This window comes from Lonchura striata, chromosome 3 (assembly GCF_046129695.1).
Source record: "Lonchura striata isolate bLonStr1 chromosome 3, bLonStr1.mat, whole genome shotgun sequence".
NCBI classification, from domain to species: domain Eukaryota; kingdom Metazoa; phylum Chordata; class Aves; order Passeriformes; family Estrildidae; genus Lonchura; species Lonchura striata.
This window is the reverse complement of record NC_134605.1, coordinates 75,899,953-75,923,292: the sequence shown is the minus strand read 5'-3', so window position 1 is coordinate 75,923,292 and position 23,340 is coordinate 75,899,953. Positions and strand designations below refer to the sequence as shown.

Below are 23,340 nucleotides of genomic sequence, written 5' to 3'. Positions count from 1 at the left end.
GTACACCAGCTCCAAGTTGTACCTAAATTTCATAGAAGCCCATTTTTGATTATTGCGTCTATCACTGGACCATAAATCATGTTTTGGGTTCATTTTCCCTTCAAGCAACTCTGCTTTCAGTAGTGAAGTGCATATTCTTGGTTCTGTCTCTACCTGCTGTTCTCTTCATTTCTTCGTATTTTTTCTGTTTTTACTGGGGGAATTGGAGAGTGTGTGAGTAGAAAATCAACTTCTAATTTTATGCTTTGTTTATTTGAGCTATTGTTTGTATATGACTAGTTTAATCATGCACAACATTCACCCTTCATTACACTGAACATTGCTAGAAGTAGATGCCTCTGAGCACAATAATGCCTAATTTGCATTAATCTTGCTTTGCTCAATTCTTTTATACTGATGCAAGCATGTGCCACAAATTGCTCTCTATTTTTTAAACCACAAGAAATGCATAAACTACACTCCCATATTAAATAGCACTTAATTTGCTGAACTCCTCTAAAGTAACGAAAAATGTTACAATGTTCTCAATTCCAAAAAAATAACAAAAATATCTCAAAACAAGCAACAAAATAGTGTCTGCATAATGGTGCAAACAGGTAATCAATTTAAAAAATGTTTTCACAAACCACAAATAAATAAATAATTACACTTAAATCTTATTTTTTTTAAATTTCTTCCCTTTCCCTACTCTCTACTTTCCTGCAGGTGATTACCTATTCCCTATTCTCTACTCCGGCAGATACAGCCAGCCAGCTTAATTTAATTTGTTAGAGTATCTAGAAAAAGGCTTGTAGCCAAATATAGTTTTCATATAGCTGCCACTGAAATTAGCATTAATTCTATTTTCCATTTAACTTCTCCAATATATACTACTTCATTGTCATTCATTACAATTGTTAAAGCTGTACTAGAAGTTATATTTTTTAGTTTTGTTTGTTTGTTTTGTTGTTTTGTTTTTGTTTGGATTTTTTCAGAGAAGTCTACAGTCCTCCAATGTATTTAAAAGATTATGATGTTGTATAATGTGTATGTATAAGCCCAGGAACCACAGAGGTTGTGGAGAAAAGCAAAGGTCTCTCTAAAGGGGAGCTACAGAACACTGATTTGGCTGCTCAGCAGAAGCAAACAGGGTGCTTTCCATCTCCCATGTGGCCTGGATTCTCTCTTTTTATCCAGTGATAATGGTATCCACTTCCTCTTGTAGTTTAAATTAAATACTCAAACAAGCCTGGAAAAAGAAATGATCGGCACCTTATAGTAAGTACTATGACCATTAGGTCTGATGGCTATATTTTGTCTTATCCCTATTTTGATCCAGCTGATGTAGAATTTCATCTTAAGTAGTGGCCAATTCTTTAAAAAAAAAAAAAAATCTGAGAGTATATCCAGCTACATCTAAGATATTCAAAGTATCTTAAATCTTCATGAAGGTGTTCCTTTTTAAAACACATTTGCTTTAGCACAGTCTCAAGCAAGGGATCAAGTTACATCTGCATATTCTCTAATCATTTTTTGTTTCTTTCAGTAGCATTTCCAGAAAAGACCTTGTTTCTTGTTTGGTTGCTGCTGAAAAAAAATATATACATGAATCTCCTGAGGAAAAGCTGGCGCTGAAGGTTCAAGCAAGATCATGTTTCAGTCTATAGCCTCTTTTAAGATGCCTGGGATATGGTCTAATTGAGGCTAACTCTATGTTCTACTCCTAGCTCTGGAAAATTGTGCATGTGTTTAGTTGCCTGCCTATGCTGTGAAATTACCTCTGAACTTGTGCCAAACTCCATCACTCCAGACTTGAATGTAATCCAGTTGTTTCAAAGATGTCACTGGAACCCCAGCTCATGAGCTGCATCTTATTGTCATAGGGATAACTTAGCAAGACAAAAACCTTAGCATGAATGGGTACTCAAACCCTTACACACTTACATCCCAAACATTCTGCATCAACAATTGTGTAAATTAGTTTGAATGTTCACATACTCAGAGACACCTGCATGGGAGAGATGCAAACCACAGCAGAATTTGCCATAAGGGCCATTGCTGAAAGGTGAAGGGCATTATTCTGCACACTGTCATCTCTTCCCTGTCCTATATAGATTCTCAAGGAGAATTTTATCCATGAAAACTGTCAGAATTCCAAACTGGAACAGCTTTCAGAGGAGATTAACCTTCTCCATGGCACAGCAATTTTCCCTCCTGAGGAAAGCCATATTATTTCAGTCTGAAGAAGGTGTCTATTACTTTAGAATTTAAGAACCCACATGTTTCTTCTCAGAGAGAGAAGCAATTACTTTAACTGCTGTGCTCAGCATGAAAATGTTTGGGGGAAAATGCCTCTCTTAATCATATTTTGACATCTATAATATGAATGGGGCTAAGCATATGAAAAACTAAAATAAAATTTTAAAATGTGTACCTATAATAACTATCATGAAACTATAAAATACGATGTATAACTTATTAATATTTTACTGTGTGGAAGTGAATTTTAATGTATTACTCTACAGTGAAGCTTTGAGAATGTTTTCTCATTAAAAAACAGTTTCAGTGAAAGATATTCTCATACACAAAACCATACTTTGGCTATCTGAGTAACTATGGGCCTTGATTTATTATTCATTAACAGTTCTTTGTTAACAATTGAACAACTTTTGCAGTGAAAAGAGAAAACTCCTCAGTGTTTTCCTACATCTGACAAAGAGGATTCACCCTGTAATCTTAATATACAACTTTGAATGAAGGGTTAGATTACCAAAATATATATTCTATTATTAGGTAATCTATTTAATTTTGGAGGTTCTATTGTTTCTTCTACTAGTTAAAGTACATGGAAACGCTGACACAAAATAGCACTTGAAGAAGTACTTTGTCCTCCATTTTCCCTCCTGCATAAGAAAGGATAAAATAGCTGCATAGCTGCAAAAACAAACAAAAAAATCTCAAAGGATTTGCCTTTGATTTGGACCATAGAGGTAAAAAATGGTGGGGGTATAGCAGGTGTAATGGGCCAAGACTCATACCCACCTCTGTGCTGACCTGATCCCTTTCCCTCTGAAAGTCTCACTGCATTTTCAGGGGCTGGTATCGTACCAGAAAAATACAATCTCCCAAGATAGAGGGGACTGTCTACTTTAAATTATTGGCCACCTTTCACAGTTACACCACTGTTGAGAGGAAAGCCTGTGGGAGAGATTTTTAATATATCACAGTAGATCTTGATGTCATGTCACTTATCAGTGTGAGCCCTTCCTAAGCTTCCTAGAAATCTACTGCTCAATCAGTTAGTTTACCTTTCTTTTGCCCTTTCTTCTCTCTCTCTTATCCCTTTGTTTCCATGGAGGAAATTGATAGACACAAGGAGGTACAGAACAGTCCGGGACTGTGTGTAAGTAATTTTTGGTGGCAGGACTGTAACATGTATCCCTCTCTTTCCTGGTTCCCTCAGAGCCTCATTCCATTGGAATTCTCCTTTTGAGAGAGCTTCCATTGCGAATGGTTTCCACAATCACAATTGCTGCAAAAACACTGGATAATCTTAATCCGTATTATCTTTCGAGAGGAATCAATTAAAGGGGATGGAAAAGGCTAATGACTTGAATATTTTATTCTACACTACAGCTTGCTGGAGCCTATGAGTGAATCAGTGTAACTCAAGTCTCTAAGTGATTAACTCAGGAATTTTCATGAGCAGTAAATTCACTGCAAAAATTAGGCCAAAAGATAAAAAATATATTGAAATTATCATCAGGTAGAAAAAAAAATCATTCTTAATACAAAGTTTACAGCCCAATAAACATTATAAAAAGGAGCATTGAAAAACACATTAATTTGAAGGCACCTTCCCCCTTCCTTGTTCTATTTCAAGAGAGTAACAGGGAGATTAAAGCAGTAGGAGAGATATAAATGTCACACTAGCAATTTATTTTAGTGCTATTGAAAAAAGACATCTAAAAACAAACAATCTGCAGAGACAAGAGAAGGCTTGATCTAAATCAGTGTTGAAGAAGGAGGACAATCATCTACATAAGAATTTGCAAAGCACAGTTTTTGGAGAATTCATTAAAAATAATTTTACTGGGGTCTAATGTTCTAAGGTCTCTTTGAAGCTCAGTTTTACCTCCTTAAAATGTTTCCTTAGTGCTAAAGAAAAGCTCATATGAGGTCCAGGTAATTCAACTGCAAAATGTGCAGACTGTTGCCATCTCTTTCTACATCTTATTTGGTATCAGCTCAGAAATGTAATGTGTAACCTGTGAATAAAAATACCTAGCTTAAAAAAAAAAAAAAAGTCTGAATAGTGCATATTTCCAAAACTTGAGGTAATTTAGAAGAGAGTGTATCTCCTTTCTGCCTTATTGACTGTTGACATATAAGTGGCTTGAATTAATTATCACCTTCGGTGACCCAGATTTTCCAGATATTTAGTTTAATAGAAATAAGTTTGCTGTTGTGTTTGTAACTCACATCATAAATTACACTTCTGCAAAGACAAGCTGGTTCTGTCTTTTGCATAAAATAAAGAACATTTTGATACATAATATTGCTGCATTTTATTGGAAATATTCCATGAGAGAGCTGAAGCTGTTGGACATTCTTAATACCACATAAAGTGATACTGAGAAATTGCACCCCATTGTTGAAATTAGATGTAGAATAGAACTTTGGAGTATCTCCCTATATTAGGCAGAAAACATAAAAATAGCTGACTTTGGTTTTGTTCTTAAAACCCTCATCTGAGTTTAGGAGCAGCAATATAGGTTTTGTAAGCAAGTATTATGAAAAGAGAGACTTCTAGTTGTCCAAGTCCATGCTTACTAGGTTTCAGTCTTGTCTCCTAATCCTGCCTTCTGCCTACACTATTGTTTCTGTTTGGAGCAGCTTGTCTGATCTTTTTTTCTATACAAGAGCATACAGACCTTCTGCAAAGAGAATTGTTGGGCACCTTTATTAACATCATCATGCTGCTCTGAAAATATGGTGAGCTATAACACTGCAAAATAATTTTATTATTGTGTTCCCAGAAGTGGCTAATCTCCCATAAACAATGATCATAGGCGTTATATGAGTCAGAGAGGTGCCATCACTACTGTCTGTAATGAATCCAGGTTGCCAGTCTAATTGTACCTATATTTTGACCTGTTTCTTGGCTGTAGGTATAAAATAGCAAGATTTAGACTATCTATCAAACACAACACTTTTATTCAATAACTTCTTCTAATAAAAATAAAAATAATTAAAATAAAATAAAATGAAAATAAAATTTAAAAAATTAATTTTAAAATATAATAATGATAAACACTGAATTATAATGTTTAATGAAAATAAATGTGCTTTTTTGGGTGCTCAGAAAAAGCTGAACTTCAGTCTTCCTTCAATCTGTTTTTCTTCCTTTTATTAAAAAAATGAAGATGGTATGAAATTGACAGAATTATTGAAAGTAGTCCATTCAGACAAATTTGGAGTATAAAACGGTAGCATAGGAAAAATTATTGTCAGCCCCAATATTAATGAAACAAATCCATATTTCAAATTCTTCAGTCTAGCAGTTATTTCATTAAAAATTCAGCTGTTGCCTGAGTTCAGAAGTGATCCTTGTCCTCCCAGGGCTTTTACCCTGCAGGTGCACAAGGCTGCAAGCATCAAGTCCCAGTTCAGCAAAGCACTTCAGCAGTCTATAGGGGAGTGAGGTGATAGATCACATATGCTTCAAACACCCCCTAACCCCACTTGCTCAGAGTATATTGATAATAACATCAGTCATACAAATTAGACATGGAAAAAAACTATTGAATCATGCTGCCTATCACCCTGGAAATTTGTGTATTATCATATTGGGATATTTGTAGTGGCCTACTAATTTTTAGTTTGAGTGCTTAAGACATGGATATGTTCATCTGAATCCTGTTTAACACAGGAATCTATTGATCTTCTAGGAAAGCTTGGGGGTTTTTCCTTCTATTGTGAAACCTAACTTGGCCTTTATAATTTTTGTACTGCCCCTACATTTCTACATGATGAAGCAATTCAAATTCGTCTTTCCAAATATTTTAAATACTTAGTTAAAAGCAATAATACATATAAATTATTTTTGAAATAGCACAAGAAATTAATAAGGAACTGACATAAAATAAAATGTAGCAACACTTAACATGAAAAATAATTGCATATAAAAATAATTGCATGTATAATATAAACCAAATGAATCACCCTAATAAATAATTTCTGAACATACCAAAATGAAACTGTAGGAAAGGAAGGAGTCTTCTTATAACAACATTTTATGGCTTTCTTGTCTGAAAATAAAAACTCTAAATCAAAACAATGTTATCTAAATTGTACTTTTTATTGTACCTTCTTATACTCTATCTTAAATACTTGAGAATTTTATATATGTATGTTTTCATATACTTATACCATGCTTTAATGCAAAGTAATTATACAAATGTATAAAAACAATAAATTCTTTAATTCAAGAAAAATTACCATAGAGATATAATGAGGCATCCAGTCACTTTGAAAAGATTGTATATTTTCTTTGAGCACTCTCCTGTCTATATCATAATATCTTCTTTGTAATATCTTGCTTAGAATTGTGTGTAATTTTCCAAAGACTGTCACACTTCGATCACACACCTCAGTGTGGTGTGCAGCTTTTATTTTCTGCTGCAAGGCTTAATGTTTTTTGGGTTTCTTTTTGCAAGCATGCTTTAAAAATGAGTTGATTTTTTCATACCCTACTGTATGGAAAACATGTATTTTCATCTCTTACACATACAGTTGTTTTCAGAATTACTACTGTCCAATTTACTGCTTCTATAGAATGCCTGTGATATTTTTCTGTCTTTCAGAATCAAGGAATGGTAAAATCATTTAGTTTGGTAAAGACTTCTAAGATTATTGATTTTACCCAGCACTTGAAAATCTGCCACTAACCTGCATCTACACATCTTTTAAGCACCTACAGTTATAGTGACCCCACACTCCTCTGGGCACCCTATTTAAGTGCTTGAAAACACTTTTTGTGACAATTTTTTTTCTAATACCCAAACTAACCTCCCCAAAAGCAACTTGAGTCCATTTCCACTTTTTCTCTTGCTTGCTACCTGGGATAAGAGATTGAACCCCACCTGGCTACAACCTCCTTTCATGTAATTGTAGAAAGTGTGAAAGTGATAAGTCTCCCTTTAATCTCCTTCCCTCAGCCAGCCACTTGTGCTCCAGACTCCATTGGTCCTCTCTGGACATGCTTCAGCACCACAATGTCTTTCTTCATATGAGGGGCCCAAAACACGACATAGGGTTCGAGGTGTGGCCTCATCAGGCCACAGAGGGTACATCAGGGTACAAAGAAAAATTCCTTCCCTGATCCTGATGGCTACACTTTTCCTGATACAGGCCTGGGCTCCATTGGCCTTCTTGGCTGTCAGGGCACTCTTCCCACATCACTCACAGATACTGGAAGGGTAGAAGAGGGCACTTGTGCCCCTGACCCCCTAACTAGTTATCCCAAGGCCCTGAAATGCCTCCTGATTACCCTTGGACTTTCAAATTCATGTCTGCTTGAAAAATCAGTAGTGGATGGCAAACTGAGGGCTCTACTAGGATACAAAGATTTCTCATCACAACTTTAACCTGGTCTCCAGGAAGGTAGCAGACTTATCTAAAAAGTCTGAATATCAGGCCTTATCTTCCCATTAGGAGCGAGTCTCCTATGAAAATGACCAATTTTTTTTCTCTGCAGAAGCCGTTTTGACACAGGGTGTGGACTGACAACCTCAATGCCACCTCCATGCTAGAAGAATCATCATCCTCATTATTGTTCAGCTTCATCTGCAGAGCCATTATGACTGGGCACCTGGGAAAGGAGGGAGCAGTCACAAAGGAGGCATGCCTGCTGTGTCTAGGAATGAAATTTTCAACATTGTTCCCTATTCTTACATTTAAACATAATAAAAAATGTATGTTTTACCCTTGTTCATTTCTATAACAATTCACCTTTTTTTTATTACATTACTTCTGAGGGGCTGCAGTTGAGATCAGTAACCTGCTGTGTTAGGCATTATGTGAGCATAAAGGTATTTTCTGATGCTGGTTGTAAGATAATTAAGTCTCCTTGTATTACTTCCCTGTCCTCAAAGCATCTCTTTAGTCTTATCTGTGAATGTAATTAATGCTATTTACTTCTCTCCTGGGTTAGTGAAGATATTAATCCCTTACTTAATACAGATCCTTGCAGCATCGTGCTACACACTTCTTCCCATCTGGATATATTGCTGACGTTATCCTTTGTTTATGCTCTTTCATCCTCTTTCTATCTTTCAATGAGACAGTGTTTCTATCGAAGCCAATTTTAATTAATGTTGACAAAGATTTTAACATGTATTGCAAACCAAATATATTGCAGCTATCGCTTTTCATGTCCTCATTTTTCTTTGCAGTTCTAGTTAAAAAATAAATCAGATTTATCTTCTCCGTCTTTGTTCTTTCTGCATCTATTCTGCCTCTTCCTACTAGGTGCATTAGCCTATAGAAAGTAATGTTTTTTCTCTTGCTATGAGCTTTGCTATTTGAGGAAGAACAAGGACAAACCAAAGCAAGACAGCGAGCAGGATGGCTCTAGTCCAGCAAAGCAATGAAACACATGGCCATCTTTAAACCCAGACATAATCTTGCTAGAGTCAATAGAAATACTTGCATGGTTCAAAGTACTATCTACCCAGCTCAAGGCTGCTGTGCCGAATATATAAAAAGATCATGTGCTAATTGTCTCAAATTTCCTTTTGTATTTATAAATAGTTTCACTAACCTTTCAAAGACTTTCAAGTTCACAAACCTTTCAATCTCTCTTAATTTCTGATATTTGAAGCAGTGATGCAATACAGATTTGAGGTAATATATGCTAACACAGTATAATGCAAAATAGTAATATTTTCTGAATTATATACTTTTACTTCCCTCCATTATTCCCTAACCTGCTTCTCATCATAACTGAAAATATTTCAACATATATCCATATCACCTGTTTATACAATTAGCTTATTAGTATTATTTTATTTATTCACTAAAAAAAAAAATTTCAGTATTTCAGTCACTTTTGAAACATCATTAATTTCACCCTTCCTCAGGACATACTTGATTTCTTCAGCAGCAAATGCAATTTTACTTTGCACACGGCAGCATAGTGGTTCTTGTTGACAAATGTTAATTATTTGTGTGGGTTTTCTGTTCCCAACATTTTTGGCTCTGAACTTATAATCACGGCAAAAAGTAGGAGGAGGAGAGGGGAGGGAACTTTCCCCCAAATAGCAGAACAGCTTTATTTGTGAGTGTCATGGGAAGCTAGAAGGAGAAAAGAAAGCAAATAAGTAAATGCCTTAGCCTGAGGGAAAGGATTTCTAAGGATATGCTCTTACATCCAGCTGGGACTGGGCTCCTCTTTAGCTCAATGGATTAAAAAAAAAAAAAAAAAAAAGGGAAAACAGCCCCGTGGCCCCACACCCACAGAAGATTCAATGGGATTTCAGTACTCAGAGGTAATCTCCCGTCCACAATTGAAACACAGCTTAACTAGCTTTAAATCAGACTATCTAATCAACTGAAATCCAATGAAAAATAGCTTCTGTTATGCCTTAGAAGCAGAGTGTGGATGAGGAGATTATCTGGGGTGAGATTAATCACTTTAGAAAGAGAACTTTAACTACTTTTTAATAACACACAGTTCAATGTGGTTGAGAATATGGAAGCTCAGATAAAGCCCTTTAGAAAGCAAGAGCCATCAAAGCAGTTTGGAAATGTCTAGCTGCTCAGATACAGTAGTGGGCAGAACTCATTTTCATCTGTGCTTGTCTGAGGTGATTCCTTATTATCATTCTATAAGTTTCACGCTAGGCAGAAAGAGAAAGACTCAATAGGTTTTTTGTCATTAATGGTTGTCATTTTGATTAAAAAAAAAAAAGAAATACTATAGCTTAATGGGTAAATGCAAATGACCTCAACACTGCAGTTTTGTACTTCAAAGAAGAATAAATTTGTTTTGAAGTTTATTTGGTAGATGAATTGCTGTCAGAGATAAGCAAAAAGTTTAGTACTCCCAAGGGCTCTGATAATGCTTCAGAAAGGAAAAAAATTTGAGAATTACCACACTTGTGATCAAACATCATAAAAATTAAGGCTAGTAAACAGCTTTTCTAGTGTCAGTCTAAAAGGTGAGCAAAGGAGGCTTGTGGAAAACAACATTATCAGTTCAAAATTCACAAACCTTGTTATTTTTGATTTTTTTCATAATTTTTATTCAATGAGTATTGCTTCCACCCTAAATTAAATATATTCTTCTTGCACAATATCACATCCAGATTTAGCTTTTACAATCAAATTCCTATATGTGGGTGAAATTAACAGCTATGGTAGAAAGCTTTCTTCCCCACAGTTCCCTTGATAGGCAGAAGCAGGGTAGTAGCTCTGAAAAGATAATTTAAATAACAATTGAACCATTGTACATGAATGACATTTCATATAGACTCTTTGATTATCATATTCCATGCTCCTAGGAGTTATAGGGCAAAAACAGAAGACAAGATTACCCTTTCTATGCTATAAATTTTTTTCTCAAAAAATGTCTCTGATTAAAGACATATAAAAGGCATGATTTTACTTTTGAACTATACAGACATCTCTTCGGTATTAAACACAGATACATGTACATTTTTAAACACTGCATTGCATTGATGTTTTTGAATGTCATACTGTAATTGGAAGATACTGCTGTCTAAGTAAATTTATGCTGATTTGTATCTCTTGTGAATCTCTCCTGGTAGCAAAGTTGTAGGTGTTTATATCCTCCTCCCTCACTGATACATACTGTCCTGCAAAACTTTCCAACAAGGCTGACTTGTCAGTACTTACTAGCAGCTCAGCAGTCGATGCCCGTTCAAAGGCTATACTTTGTCTGACTTTGCTTTTTAACATCAGACATATACAACAAGACACAGCTCATTGTGTGTTTGCTTCAAAAAAACTTCATGCTGTCAACATGACAAAATCAAGTACAAGACAAGCCAGGACACTGTAAAAATCATTTATCCTCAACTGAATGTAAAGATAGCATAAAGCAAGGAATACAAGTTTTGACAAGGCATTTAAATGCTCACAACTTTCTGATATCAATCAAGTCAAAAATATTTCATTTTAAGGTCTAGGACGAACAGTAATAACTGGAACAGAGGCTGGTTGTCTCTGCAATGTTTCTTATGTTGACAGAGGCACACAAAGGACCAGCTATGAGACTCTATGGGCAGCTAATAGCTGTCCTCTGTTTCAGACTTCATCCATGGGGCACAGCAAGGAAGGGAGCCCTGGCTGTATCTTGGTAGAAACAAGCAAAGCAGTTCCAGAACATCTCAAAATGCTTCTGATGTTCTAACCAACATCCGAATAGGGTCATCATTTCAATCCTACATAATTATTTTTTTTTAAATTTTAAGTCTGGTACATGATCTTTATGTATACTCTGTGACCTAGGTGGCAGCTCAACAGCTATGAATGTCACTCCAGGCAGAAATATCAAGCAAGGAAGACAACTGCACTTTAATGTCAGTTTCCTGACACACATCAAATCTGCATGCAAACTCAAAAAGAGTCATACAGTCTTCTACCATATAATTTTTATCTATTCACATTTTGCTAACACACATTTTCTTGAGATATTCATCTTACTTCACTTGAAGCATTCAAGGTATCTGTGTATGATTTTGTAGGTTTCACTGATTGTTGGTGGTGATAAATCTACATAGGTGGTAGAGTAAAATAGGCATTTCATTCTCGTTTTAAAATTCAGACCTCAGTTTGGCTGAACCACATTTTGGAAAATCCTTTCTGTCTCCCTATTAAGTACAAAATAGGCCTTGAGGTCAATTTTCCAGGTTTGCAACTGACCTAGGCATCTAAAATTGGACCAGGTGAAGCTAGAGCACAACTTCTGCACATGGGATGCATATTGTCGCTTTGAAGGCTTTTAGTTAGATGATACTTCCAAGTCATGAATGTGTTAGGAAGTAAATAAAGATTGGTTTATTTCCATTTGCCCTAAAGAATATGGTTTGGACTGAAGCTATTAGTCTTTTTACATATATATGCTTAATCCTTCAGTCTTCTTTTAATTATTCACAATTCTATTGTAAATCTGCTGTGTATGCAGATTTTGTCAGATAAACCTTTGGTAGTGCTATCACATTTCAAGAGCTCAGAAGGGAAAGAGGTGGCTTTCTGTTGCCGTGAGCAAATTTGTAGACTTATTAGTGAACTGAGGTTCATACACAACTGACGGTGAGTGTTTTCATGTGTTGTTTAGTTTCACATCCATGAAGTAGTTTCTGCATGCAAAATTAAACCTTTGCACTAAGTAATTTTCATGGTAGTTTTTTTGTTTTGTTTTTTGTTTTATTTTGGTGTGGGTTTGGTTTTGTGTTTGGTTTGTTTTGTTTACTTTTTTGGGGGGGAATTGTTTTTTGGTTTTTAAAAATTGGTTAGATTTTTTGTTTTGTTTTGTTGTTTTGGGGCTTTTTTATCTGTAAAATAGTCAGCTATAACTCCTCAAGTTTGCAGTTAGGGCACTTCAGCATTCCATCAGCAGTCCATGTGGTCTTCTTTCCCAAGATGAAAACTATGATAGCATTCAATTTAGGGTGCATGCAATCAAATGAACTTGGTGATAGAGCATGGTAAAGTAATTGCGAGTTATTTCTTTTATAAAGGGCTCACAAAAAGTCTAAGAATCTAGGCCTGTTATTTTATCAGACAAAAAATTCCTAAGATTTTCACTTTGTAAAGTCAGGTTGACTACTGTTGATTTCCTTGGAAGTTACTCTTGTTTCATCAGCAAAGGGACTCAATATACATTAGTTACTTCAAAACAAATTATTAATTAGCTAATCACAGAAAATACACTTTCAGATGAAAGAGAAACAGTTTTTCATGTATACTTCTTCCCAAGCTCTTCAGATCACCTTATGAATGTCACAACTTATAAAACCTCTGAAGGTAAAGTTGATTTGGTTTCTTCCCTAAGAGGCTGGGTCAAGGCTGATCATTTATACAATATTTATTTCCTTTTACTAGACCACTTATAAAGATCTCAGTGAAAGGTAAACATAGAAAATAAATTTTTACATTTCTTTGTCAATATTTTTTTGTTGGTATTTGAAGCCTTGTACTGCTTGTCGAAGAGAGGGCACAGGAAACTCCAGGTCTCAGCCCAGGTAACTACACTCCACCTCAGGAAAATTCCTCCTCAGTGTTTTTTAGAGTGAGAATTTATTATTTTCTTTGTCCTATCTTTTGTATCTTGCTGTGCAAAGTGAAACTGCTCCTATGTCTCATTTTACACCTTACTGAGCTGTAGCAGGAAAGCCACTGCCAGACCATCTCCTTTTGTCAAGTGATTCTTAGGCCATTTCTTGTTTATATCAAGTCAGCACTTACACACAGGTAATTTTGCCACAGCTAACAGCACTTAGTGTTTCTCCACAGGATGTTGCAAAGTCTAAACACTTTCTGGTCTTATCACATGGATTTCAAAATTGTCAGTATAAACTATACCTATTCGGTAGAAATACTTGGAACTGTGCAGTTTAGATGGGAAAGTTTGGTTTGTCGATTCTTATAGAAATACAAACCTGGTTTCCACTTCTCTCTTCTGGAATTTTCCTAGACAGAGGATCAATAGCACAAGCACACTCCAGCTGAGAAAACTCTTTCAAAATGTGTCTAAAGGCATTGCTTTCTAAACTGAGATGTCCATTAGGCACCCAAGTGAGATGACAATTCACTGTCAGGAGCTGTTAATTGAATAAAGAAACAGCAACATATTTTCCAAAAATCATTTTCCCCTCATCAGGTTGTTTTTTTTTTTTTTTCACATTGACAGATGTGAACATTTTGTAATTGTTTTCTATCCACATTATCCACATTATTAGTATTTCCATTGCATTTTCATAAGATGCTTAAAATTAATTATTTTGCATCCACTGAAAAGTCATGCATTGTTTTCTATAAAGCATCTGTGAATTCACTAGTAGAAGCATTTTGGTCCCTACTGATGTCCTGTGACTACGTTTATATCAGTGAATTGGACAAACTTAGTTTTTTTTCTCTGAGAAAGAGTCTAATCAACATAGTAAAATCCGCATTCATAATATTAAAATCTGTTTCTCAGGCTGACTTTGGCAAAAAGTTTCTGCAATCTCCAGACTCTGTTCATATCCAGGGAATACTTGAAAAAGCAGTAGCTTAGGTCAAAACTATTCCAGTGTCCATTTAAACTTTTCAGTTATGCACATAATAAACATCTAGCACCTGGAAACATTTATTACCACTGCCTAACTAGTTTAGACACAGAACAGAATAAGTTTTTTGAGATCTTCATTAGTAGGTATTCCACACACTTGAAAAATACTGACACAACTAAAGGTATACTGAAAAAAATCCAAGACAGCCCTATATCTAATATGTATCACTTGATAGGAGTCTTAAGATAAGTAGTTTGCATAGTTTAAGATGATAAATTTATGGAATAGAAATTAATAAATTATCAAAATGGATTATCAAATACAATTGGTTTGTAGTAGCAGTTGCTGAGCTGATGAATAGTTTGAAAACATTTAAAGGTGATGTGCTACTTTGCCTTCTTGCATATTCTTCATTATCAGGTTCCAGGTAGGTTTTTGGTTTTTTTTTTTTTTTTTTTTGGTGGGTTTTGTTAGGTTTTTTTTTTTCCTGAGTAGGTAAGAATTCCTTTATTTATTGACTTCCTTTTCATCATTCTATGTGAAAAATAACATGTATAACATGGCAAGAATGACACAGGCCCCATCCTTTCTTTGGGCTATGGATTTCACACAGGCTATTGACATTTTGTTTGTAATTCAATGAATGATGCAGCATCCACTTGGCATTCAGTCAGTAGTGGTATCCCCCAGGGCTCACTACTGGGGCCAGCCCTGTTTAATATCTTTATTGATCTGGATGAGGGGATGAAGTGTATTCTCAGGAACTACAACACAATTGTGTGCGAGTGTTGATCTACTGGAGGAATCTGGACAGGATGGATTGACGGGCCAAATCCAACAGCCTAAGTTTCAACAAGACCAAGTGCCAGGGTCACAATAACCCCATGAGGCGCTTCAGACTGGGGAAAGAGTGCCTGAAAAGCTGCCCATTGGGAAAGGATCTGGAGGTGCTGCTCAACAGCCAGCTTAACATGATCCATCATGTGCCCTTGTGGCCAAGAAGGCCAATGGCATCCTGGTTTCTGACAAGAATAGTGTGGTCAGGAGTAGAGGGGCAGTGATTTTCCCCCTGTACTCTGCATTTGTGTGGGCACACATCAAGTGCTGTGTCCAGTTCTGTGCCCCTCACAACAAAAAGAATATTGCAGTGCCAGGGCATGTTCTGAGAAGGGCAACAGAGATGGTGAAGGGTCTGGAGAGTAAATCATATGAGGAGCAGATTAAGCAGCTGGAGATGTTTAGCCTGTAGAAAAGAAGGCTCAGGGAAAGCCTTATTGCATTAAGAGAGATTTTAGCAAGTTGGAGGTTGGCCTCTTTTCCCAGGAAACCAGTGACAGGACAAGAGTACATAAACTCAAGTTGCACCGGGGAGTTTAGATTGTACATGAGGAAAAATTTCTTCATTGTAAGGGTTGTTAAGCATTGGAACCAGGCAGGTGGTGTAGCCATAGCACAGTCACCAACCCTCGAGATGTTCAAGATGTTCAAGAAACGTCTGGGCATGTCACTTAGTGCATGTCACTATGTGCTATGGAAAAGGTGATAATCAGTCAAAGGTTGGACCTGATACTCTTAGAGGTCTTTTCTAACCTAAATGGTTCTCTGATTCTGTGATTATTTGTTATTAATGCCTACCATATAATTCTGGATCTGTATGTGTCTCAGCATGTTTAAGTCTCTCTGGAGAGTGAAAATCATCAGACTAGTAATTTTCTCCTTCTCGTTTAAAAATAATATTTTAAAAGACTGAGCAGAAATCAGGAAGGATAATCTCCTTCAAATTACTGTACAGTGCAACAGTCATGATGTACCTGGTGGTAATATGCATAAATGTCTTGCCTAAAATAAGTACAGTATGGAAAGGGGAGATAGACCACTTTTCTGTAGTCTAATGGGATATTACATATAAACTCGGTACTGATCCTTCATTGGATTTGCAGGAATGGCTGTCTCTTCAACATGACCAAGTTTTATACATTTCATGCTTATCACTTTAATTCTAGCCTAGACTTACAAGGCTGACTTAACATATGTCTTCAAAGTCTTCTTGATGTAACTGCCTCAGGTTCCTTAAATTGGGATACCAAATTATGTCAATTTTCATATTTCTCTTAGGAATTTAGCATTAAAATTCTGTTTTTCCTTGTGCTTTCCTATTGATCCTACACTGTAAAATTTAATTGAAAGCAAAATTCAATTAAAAGAAGATATTACTCCTCTAATGAATATCTACATGACCCTTTAAAAAACAGTTTTAAATATCTCCAGTATCATTAACATTTGTGTGTGTTTTGTGGCATAAAGGTCATGTCTTTAGAAGAATTTTGAAAGCTCTTCATAATATTACATACTCATATTTCTTCATAGGAAAATGAAACCTTTTCCTGCAAAGTTTGCAATCAGCCTGTTATCTTTTTGGATTGCTGTTGAAAAAGTCAAATGAGCAGTCTGCTTACAGCAACCAATCAATCTCTCTGTAACGTGCAAACTTTAAAATAAAAATAGTAATTTAATAATCTTCCTATCATACAGACAGGAGATTACATATTCTTTCTTTATGTATTTTTATCCCAGATTCAATGTACCAGTCTACAACAGTGTGCCATTTAGTGCTAAGAGTAATAGACTAATGGCTTTGCAGAAAATAATATTTTATTTCATTAAAGGTGTAAGATGAAAAATATTACTTTTTCCACTTTGACTCACACATCATCCTCGAACTCTAAAGTTTTAGAGCTATCAAAAGGTAATGAAATTGTCTAAATGTCTGAATGCCCTGCTAAAAAAGAAACATTGACTGCATTAAAGCCTGAGAAAGGAAGAAAACATATTTACTTATAGAAACCCCCACCAAATCTAAATCTAGTTTAGACATTCAAGATTTATATCTAAATTTTGACATTTACAGAGACATAAAACAAACACTGTAAACTGTACTCAAAACACCTTTAATTTGTTGATCATCTGCAGCTTAGATTTAATTTACCATTTTTGCAATGATTTAATGACATTTTCAGTAATTTTTGCTTTTGACACCGAAACAGCATGGGGTTGATTTACTGTATTTTCAGACTTCTACTTTTATGTAAACACATTAGTATTTTCACAGCATGTTGGGAACAAATGGAGCAAATTCTGATTCTTCTACACCTATAAAAAACCTATTAACTTTATTGAGCAGCAGAGAGAAAATTTGACTGAATTGCTGGAGTAAGTCAAGAGGAATCAGGATAAAAGATGAAAAACTTTTGCCTATTCTAGAGGACAAGAGAAACCAATTTCATGTAGCAATGAAGAAAGTGGAATAAACCAGCAGTCAAGATAACTTCTGTGTCTGACAGCTTTTATCTGTTATAGTTTTATTACACCTAGGTTTACCAGCTTCCATAGTTATAGAAAATAGATTCACAAGTAGAGATGGCTCAATACAACGCAGATGTGTTGTACACATGACATCTTTCAAACTAAGTGATCCCTAAATGTTCTCATGGACAAAGGCAAAATTATTACAAAATGAAATAATAAAAAATAGAGGAGAAAAGAAGGTATCTGTGATAAGGTAGAGGATTTGTTTTCAGGGAAGACTTGAGATTATAGCATCCCTATGAATTATAGCTTTCACCGGTAACAAACACTCCTGCTGTTGCTGAAGGATTTTTTCTCTCTGCATTGTTTGATTCCTTTATGCCACTGCAAAAGGCAATAGAAACATCATGTGGCTCTATTTCACCTTTTTAGCAAACAGGGTAAGTCCTGAAAGGCAAAGGTATTGGAATGTGTTAAGTGAGAAGTGACATGTTGGATCTAATTCTGTGTTCTGTTAACTGTGAAATGCCATTGAAGTCACTGTTACACAGATATAACTAGTAGGAGAGTCTGCCTTTTACTTCTGAAAGTCTGCTAGCAGTGTCAGAGAGGAAAACTGATCTGAAATCTGTTTAACTTATCTCATGTTCTGTTCTTTTAGCTTTCCTCAAAATGTGTCAAAAGATATTTTTTCTGGACCTTATCCAGCTTCCACAGAAATGAATGAAGAACTCTTTTTTTTTTTTTTGTCCTACTAATGGTCTCTGATCTGTAATGATGTCTTGTGCACAATTAAACTGACCAACAGTAATATTTGCTTATATGTGGGGCGTTTTTGCTAAATCATAAGACCTTATGTTCTAGGGTGGCAGTCTGGTAAATCTTATCCATTTCAATTGGATCAGCAGGACTACACTTAAAAACATGGAATGGTTCATTTTCAGTAATCTCCTTTCTCTAATTGTAAGTTCCCTGCTACTGCACTGTAGGTTCTAAATAACAAAATAATTGGCACATTAAATAAGTCTGCAGTTATGTATGTAAGTTTAAATTCAGATAAATATCCCTTGTCCAAAGAAAATTTGAGCATGCATTTGACCTAATAAAATTTAAGAACTATTTAAACATTTTCTTATATGACTGGGCACAGAAGTTTCTCTACATCACCAGGAAGAGGCTGTATTTGGGTCTACCAACAGGCAAATACTACCTACAGGCAATATTTCAATTCTAATTAAACCAATTTTTAACCCTCTATAAAGGAATAGATGGCCATTTGCAGGCAAATTTGTGATTTGTGTGTACAATTAGTGAAATTGTACACACAAACTTGGTTGAAATTAATCACTTATATTTATAAACATATGAATTTGGGAAAATCAGACCCCCATGCTTTAGAATAAGATGTAAATTGTAGAAAGTGTGGCTGAACCCGACACCAAGTGAGGAATTTTAATTTGGGGATTTCCCCAGTTGCGTACTTAATGTTATGCTAATTTTTTTCCATTAATAGCTAAAAAGATCTATTGCTTCAGCTTTCAATGGCCTTGTTGCTAATGGAAAAGATCTTTTGTTCCATAGCAAAACTGTACAGTTCAGGCAGCGCGATAACATGCTGGGTCTTTACACTTTGGATGCTAAAAAGCCTCAGGCAAAATATTTTGCTGAAAAAGGCAAGCCTGGATCCATTCATTTCACAAGTACTGCCCTCTTACACTAGCTGTGACTTTGTCTCTTTATTTAATGATTCACTGAAGCCAGATATTTCCATAACAGCATGTCTATATGAGCTAAGTGTTAGTTTTCTTTTTAAAGTGATCAGTTTTGAACAGTAAGAATATATTCTTTTGTCCTGGGGCATCCTTGCAGCAGCTGTTATCAAGGTGATATAAATAAATCACAGCACTATAGCAAAATTAAATTAACAGAAGCAAAATCCTATGTCTCCCTCTTTTTGAAAGGTGACTTTGAGCCTGAAGATTCTATGTTGTTTTGAATGAGGCCTCTGTTTATCCACCGAACCAAAAAGGGTGGGAAACTCTTCAGGAGATACTATTGATTTAAAGCATCATTTAGACTCAAAGAATAGATTTCAAGTGACCTTCTGCTGTGATAACAATACCTATAAACTTAAAATCAGCTTTGTCTAAAGGAAGTCAAAGTCTCAGCTTTGAGGCACAATATATAACAATTTAAGTTTAGTTTAAACCACTAACCAGTAATAATATACCAATTGATACATCAAAAAAGGCCTCTACTGAATCAATTTTGATCTTATTTTGATCTACTAATTTTTCAGTAATCACAAGCAGCCAATACAATCACTCAAAGTCTTGTGTTTGGCTTGGTTTCAAACAATTGTTACACTCTGTTTTGTATTTTACATTTTCTTTCATTTAAAACTTATTTTACAATGAAGAACAATTTTATAACATATTTGTGTTTATTGTCGGTATATAAAATATAGAAACCCAAAGGATTTACAGTTAATTTGGAAACTTCATTCCTGAATAACAAAATATAATAGTAAACCTACAGTATTATTCTGCATGACTATTAGTGCATGAAACAGTTTTTAATCACTAACACACCTGCATTTGTTCATAAATACTTTATTAAGGGAATTGTCTCCTGAGTCTGCATGGGATCTGTGAACAACCCTTTTCACAGTAGGTGATGACTTAATACCCTTAAGACTTTTAAATATTGCTAGGGAATTCTGTTGGAGAAGTATAGAAATATCACTTTCTGGGCAAAAATAAGTTAGGAGATTTGTGAAAGTTCATTTTACCTGAGATCTGTGATAGCATGACAGCACAATTTAACAAAAAGTATAGCTATATGTAGCACTTATTCTATAGGTGAAATCTTTTCCCAAAAAGGGCCTGGGATTACCCATTTTACAGTGAAGAGTTATCAGTTAGCACATCTTAGGAGAAAGAGTAAATCCTGGTTTCCCACAACACCACATATTCACCTTAAACTTGCAAACACACACTCTTCTTCTAGTTGACCTTGATATAATTTGCATATTTTATTAAAGTTGAGTATCTATTCCTAGGTGAATACTCACTAATCTCTTTACAGATGAGGGTAAGGGGAATAGAAACTGTCTTTTCTAGCTGTGACTTGAAAGAAAAGAGTGACCTCTGCTGAAGCATGTCACGGAACTCACATGGCAGGTGACAGCTCCATGCTATGACTCAAAATTGCTGCAGCTGAGAGGAGGCATTTTCAAGATGAATTGGAGGGAAGAGTTTTTGCACTGTATATTTGGGGTATCATCTTCCTGCAGGAAAATGCCTACTGCAAATTTCTTTCCAAGTCCTTCAAATCCCCTCAAGCCGTAGGTAAAGAGTACTGGACCAGATTCTTGCTTGTGGATTCCCCTATGTAAGGTAGCTGCTGAATTCTGTAATTTCTTCATGATTCTGCAGAAATTTTTACAGAGTTTTCTTCTTGCCTGCTGGCTGTGTATGCATTTACAAATGTAAATAGGTTATTGTTTCAATTATTTATGGTTCAATTTGGTTCTGGGAAAACAAAAGCATACATTTAGAGCCAAAAATTGCTATTTATCGTTGTTTATTTCATCAGGGTCTGAAGCAAACATCACAGAATTCTACATTAGTACTTGCAAGTAAGAGGACAGGAGTGATTCAAAACATTTTTATTTTTTGTTTTTAGAAGTTGTAAAATATTTTTCAGTCTCCATGACAACAGTGGGACTCTGCTCCTCTCACACAATCTTAGCATATAACCCATGTCTGTGCGGAAGCAAGATTTCACCAATACCTTTATTTTAAATCATTATTTGTGCTATTTTTCCTAGAGAGATAAAGTCTCATTCTGAACTTGTCTTCAATAGTTTTACATGGATGTCAACCTCACACAGGAAAAAAGTTCAGTTTCACACACAGCAATGAAAACCAGATCAGAAATAAGGTCATACTGGAACTGACATAATGACGAATTCTCATCACTCAAAATTTTTCACAGCTCTTCCAGCTGTTTTCCTTCATGTCCAGAGTCATACTCGTTCAAAATATATGCATGCAGCCCATAAATACACACAGAGAAAAATTAGGAGATCACGCCACCTGAATGGCAGTTTCAGTAAAAAGAGATAAATAAAATAACTATATAAATATATATAGTAAAATAACTATGTATAAGATACTATAACACATGCAAGCAAAAAAGAGACACGCCTTTCATGAAAGGGTCTCCATCTCTCTGAGACAGTGAGAGGAAACCGCAGCCACTGACAGAAGAATTTAATAATTTTTTTCACATTCAAACCCTTTCTTGCACAATTTGCACATGTACAAATTTGCTTGAAAGTCCAGATAGTGAGAGAGGGAGATGCTGTATTATCAAACACAAAAATTATTCCTCTGTTGTTCTGCTTTATGATTTTCTTCTGAAATCTATCATGGTTGTTGAAAAAGAAAGTGGCATTTTATGTGAACCTGCATTCATGATCAGCTTAAAACTTGGAGGGATTAATTTATGTATTTACAAATGTATGTGCAGTTCCTATAAGAAGGGATGATATCCATTAATCTGTTTATTTGTTCCATTTGTACTACCAAGTATTTTTTTACCTTCCATCCAATTTTTAGAGCTATCCAAAAATACATTCAGCTGAAAGGGTCTGTAAGTAGGACCATCACCTGGATTAGAAATACTCCTCAAAACTGATAATCCGATGACTTGAACAGGTTCTGTTTTAGCACAGATCTTGGAGACAACGTATAACAGGCATACACTGTTTTCAAGTAATACTGTGATCTCAGAACATGAAAACTTTCTGCTGAATAACTTTGGGCATGACAGCGAAAATTCCACCTCCACTGTCAGCATTGCATTCACTGCAGCTTCTGAAGTTGCGATTCCTCAAGCTGTGAGAAGTGAGTGATCCACACCCCTAGAAATTTCCTGGGAAAAAGGAACCCTGTGATGTAAAAAGGGAATTAAGATGTATGGAGACCTTATTCTCTCGCATATGAAACATTTAACAGCTTCATATTTCTAAAATTAAAAATAGTAGATTATTACTTAATTTTTGTGAATTATGTATCTTCTATATATATTCTATTTAATGGTTCTGTGTTAACAGGAACATTAAGTAAAGAAAAGGCATATTTTCTTTATAAAGTATTTTTAAACTGGTAAAGCACAAAGGCTACCAGCATTATCTAAATCTCGTTTCAATTTCTATCTTTCATATGTAGTTGTCTCCAAATTTATAGACACTCAGGGCTGTCAGGTTTATGCATTTTAACATGTTGCATGTTTTTCTCAAATAGCATTTCTGGCAGAATCTTTTTATGCTAAAGAGTTCCTGTTTTCCTTTATGGCAAAGCATAGTCTTAGTCAATGTGATTATAAAAAAACTTTGGGAACAAGTTGTCCAGTAGCAGCAGACATGGAGTAGATATACAACAGATATTTTATTTTAAACCCCACAATTTTAAATGACTGTTAATATCTTGACTTATGACTTAAAAATGCATGGCAAAATTTTCTTCAAAGTCCATCAATGATGAAATGGTGGAATCTTTTATTCACAACATTCCTGATTTTACATGAATTACTTCCCTTTATAGAAGACTATTGTAAGGAATGCAAACGTCTTGACACTAAGAGAGCTTTAGCAGATTAGTAATTAATAAGCTTGTTGCTACATCTCATTGGCAAAATTCCTGTTACTTTCAATAAGAGCATGATCAGGCTCAAAGTCAACTGAAAT

At 35.3% G+C, this 23,340-nt stretch overlaps 1 long non-coding RNA gene across 1 annotated transcript in view; it reads left to right on the top strand.

The window, feature by feature from the left end:
- LOC110478569 (uncharacterized) overlaps positions 1-7,965 on the top strand; it is a 103,230-nt gene extending 95,265 nt beyond the window's left edge. Inside the window, exon 6 of the long non-coding RNA XR_013339607.1 lies at positions 7,739-7,965. This is a non-coding gene — a long non-coding RNA (uncharacterized LOC110478569). The remainder of the gene's footprint in view (positions 1-7,738) is intronic.
- Positions 7,966-23,340: the final 15,375 nt, after the last annotated feature.